This window comes from Pseudophryne corroboree, chromosome 2, assembly GCF_028390025.1.
Source record: "Pseudophryne corroboree isolate aPseCor3 chromosome 2, aPseCor3.hap2, whole genome shotgun sequence".
Taxonomy (NCBI): Eukaryota; Metazoa; Chordata; class Amphibia; order Anura; family Myobatrachidae; genus Pseudophryne; species Pseudophryne corroboree.
Genome location: NC_086445.1, coordinates 15,989,007 through 15,993,287, shown reverse-complemented (window position 1 = coordinate 15,993,287; position 4,281 = coordinate 15,989,007).

Genomic DNA, 4,281 nt, shown 5'->3' with positions numbered 1-4,281 from the left:
TAGCCAGAGAGTCTACAGAGTGCTGCCCAGCCAGAGAGTCTGCAGAGTGCTGCCCAGCCAGAGAGTCTACAGAGTGCTGCCCATCCAGAGAGTCTACAGAGTGCTGCCCAGCCAGAGAGTCTACAGAGTGCTGCCCAGCCAGAGAGTTTACAGAGTGCTGCCCAGCCCCGTGAAGTGGGGTCTCCTGCCTCAGCCCTGCCCTGTGAAGTGGGGTCTCTTGCCTCAGCCCAGCCCCGTGAAGTGGGGTCTCTTGCCTCAGCCCAGCCCCGTGAAGTGGGGTCTCTTGCCTCAGCCCAGCCCCGTAAAGTGGGGTCTCTTGCCTCAGCCCAGCCCCGTGAAGTGGGGTCTCTTGCCTCAGCCCAGCCCCGTGAAGTGGGGTCTCTTGCCTCAGCCCAGCTCCGTGAAGTGAGTGTCTTGCCTCAGCCTAGCCCCGTGAAGTGGGGGCTCTTGCCTCAGCCCAGCCCTGTGAAGAGGGGGCTCCTGCCTCAGCCCAGCCCCATGAAGAGGGGGCTCCTGCCTCAGCCCAGCCCCGTGAAGAGGGGGCTCCTGCCTCAGCCCAGCCCCGTGAAGAGGTGCTCCTGCCTCAGCCCAGCCCCGTGAAGAGGGGGCTCCTGCCTCAGCCCAGCCCCGTGAAGAGGGGGCTCCTGCCTCAGCCCAGCCCCGTGAAGAGGGGGCTCCTGCCTCAGTTCAGCCCCGTGAAGAAAGGGCTCCTGCCGGTCAAGCAATATTCCAGGCTCCACCTGGTCAGTCCGTCCCGGTTCCAGCCGGTCCAGCAATACTCCAGGCCCAGCCTGGTCAGTCCGTCCCAGTTCCAGCCGGTCCAACAATACTCCAGGCTCCACCTGGTCAGTCCGTCCCAGTTCCAGCCGGTCCAGCAATACTCCAGGCCCTGCCTAGTCAGTCCGTCCCGGTTCCAGCCGGTCCAGCAATATTCCAGGCCCTGCCTGGTCAGTCCGTCCCGGTTCCAGCCGGTCCAGCAATACTCCAGGCCCAGCCTGGTCAGTCTCCTTTGGCTCCAGCCAATTCAAGTATCCTCGGATGCAATCCGGTCCTACTTGTCCAGCCCAAGATTTCTCCAGTTTTAGTCAGTTCAAGCTCATCTGGACTCAAACCAATTCCAAGCATTGGTCCGAGTAAAGGACTTTTGTCAGTTAGTCCCAGTAAAGGACTTCCACCATCTAGTTCTAAAGTTAGACTTCAGTCTGTCTCTGATTCTGTTTCCTCGTCTTCCAGCATTGAGTCCACAGCTTCTGCAGGGAAATCTAATACCTCTTCTCATCAATGTCAGAATAATTCTGCTGTAGCCACCAAAGTCAAGAAAACTCCCAAGGCTACTTACTTAAAGTCTGAACGTGCTACAGAGCTGGATATCGATCTGAGTACAGTTTTCTCAGCTTTGTCCCTAAGCTTGTCTGAGCAACCTAATGTTCCATCTGCTGATTCGGATAAAGGACTTCAGACTAATATTGCTGAGAAGGATACTGATATTGCTTCCTCAATCCAGTCATCAGAGTCATTTGCCTCAGTCGCAGATGCGAGTGTCGCAGCTTCAGGGAAAATTACTAGCATCTCCATCCAGAATGAGATTTCAAGTGACTTTTCAGTCTCATTTGAGGATTCCAGCGAGGCAACTTCAGAAAGGATATTTTCTCATCGATGTCGGGATAATTCTGCTGTAGCAACTAAAGTCAAGAAAAATACCAAGGCTGAATGTGTACCTCAGTCTAATGTTTCAGTGGCATCTGTTTCCTTGAGTCCAATTTCATCCTCCACTCAGTCTTCAGAACATTCAGCCAATGCTCCGTTTTGTGACCCATCGCTTTCTGAGCAAGATAATGCCTTGATGAACCAATACCTTAAGAATTTCAGGGATGCCAAGAATTGGAAAACAGTACAAAGACAACAGCCTGTTGATTTAAGAGTTGGTTATGTTTCCATTGATTCCACTCCAAGTTCCTTGTGTTGTTCTAAACTTGTTAATGCAGCTTACAAAACGGATGTAGTTACTCTCAAAGAAGACTGGTATCTTCCAATAGACTTGGACTCAGACTCTGAATTTGATTCAGTTTATGATGCTACTCCTTTCCTGGGAGGTCCTGTTCGTTCCTGTTATACTTTAACGCATGAAGAGGTTCCAGAATTACCAAAAAACTCTACAGGTCTCGGTATGAAAAGTCCTCGTTATAGAACAAGAATTAATTTAAGCCTCAGTGGAGTGCTAGCTTGAAAAGCACAATCCTCTCGTACTACTAATCTAGGAAAGGAACCTTCTACAGTTTATTCCTCAGTCCTTTCAGACGAAGGAAATTCCAGTTTTGTCAATGATGGATGGTCTACCTGTTCAGAAGATGAAGATCAGGAAGACTTCTGAAGAATTCAGCTTAAGTTTTGTTTCTGGACCCTCAGGTTTCCACTTTTCTGAATCTTTGTGTACAAGTTATTCATCAGGTTCCTCTAAGACCAAAGATGGGTGTACCGAGTCCACCCTTGAAGAGGGGGGTACTGTCACGATCCTGACTGTAGTTCTCGTATTTGGTGACTTACCCCTGCCATCTGTCCCGGATCCTGTGCCTTTTTTGCTCACTGAGATAAACAGCTTGTCAGCACCATGAGTTTCCTGAGTTCTCTGCCTGGAAGGTAATAGTTAACGAGCTCCACCTGTGGTGATCTCCTGTGTGAGTCTGAATTCATCAATCTGAAGTTTAGGTCTAAAAGCCAGCATCCTATGTTTTGCAGAAGTTTAGGCTTCAGTGTTCTCTCGGCCTGCTAGGCCTCACTCCACATCACAGCCTAGTCTAGAGTACTCACATGACAGTGACTGTTCACCTGACCCAGAGCTGTCCAATCCTCTGCCAGCCTGAGACTCTCTGCATCACCTGACACTGCTCACCAATCACCAAGGACCAGGAAGTATAAGTCGGGAGACTGAGTTGGAAACTGGGCCAGTTCCTCGTGTCACACACAGCTCTGTGTGAGCTTTGAAGCTGAGCTCCCTAAAGGTAACCCTTGTACTTTGGTTCCTGTAAAAACTCTGTTTCTTTGTTACCCAGTTTGGATTACATTTGTGTTGCCAATTGCCATTGATATCCAGTATTTCCACGAGTTTCAACTTAAAGGCACAGTACAGTATTCCACCATCTCCACTTAAAGGCACAGTTGCAGTGTTTCATCTTAAAGGCACAATACAGTATTCCACCATCTCCACTTAAAGGCACAGTTGCAGTGTTTCACCTTAAAGGCACAGTACAGTGTTCCGCAGTCTCCACTTAAATGCACAGTTGCAGTGTTTCATCTTAAAGGCAAGGTGCAGTGTTCCACAGTCTCAACTGGAAACCACAGCTGCAGTGTTCTACCGTCACAGCCGCAGGGTTCTTCAGCCTCGTATTAGAGTTATAGCCACAGTCATCGTCCTACTTTCAGTTGCGTTTCCAGTTATATCTGGTACCAGCACGCATTACAGTTGCATCCCAGTCTCACCAGTAACCAGTCCGTCTTACCATCTTGCCAGTAACCTCGAGTACATAAGCATCTACTCCTGTGACACTATTTCCAGTACAGTCTCACCTATACATTCATCCTGCTATCAAAGTCCCTGGTGATCCAGTGGTCAGGATACGGCTTCCTCTGCCGAGGCCCGGGTTCGATCCCCGGTCAGGGATTGCTCCTTCTTCTCACTGATTCCTACAGACCAGCCTAATATTCACATAGTCCTCCAATTGCCCGCACAGACTTCACTAACACCGGGTTCACAAAACCACAGTCATGACACCTGCCTCCAAGCCTGCAGCCAGACAGTGAATGGCTTTCAGCATGCTGATTGGTGGATGGCTGGAGCTATCCACCAATCAGAGAGCAGCATTATCTACCTGCCTCCAAGCCAGCAGCAGACAGTGAACGGCTGTCAGCATGCTGATTGGTGGATGGCTGGAGCTATCCACCAATCAGAGAGCAGCATTCTCTACCTGCCTCCAAGCCTGCAGCCAGACAGTTAACAGCTTTCAGCATGCTGATTGGTGGATGGCTGGAGCTATCCACCAATCAGAGAGCAGCATTCTCTACCTGCCTCCAAGCTGGCAGCCTGATAGTGAACGGCTCTCAGCATGCTGATTAGGGATGGCTGGAGCTACCCACCAATCAGAGAGCAGCATTCTCTAACTGCCTCCTCGCCTGCAGCCAGACAGTGAACGGCTTTGTGCATGCTGATTTGGGGATGGTTGGAGCTATCCACCAATCAAAGAGCAGCATTCTCTACCTGCCTCCCAGCCGGCAGCCAGACAGTGA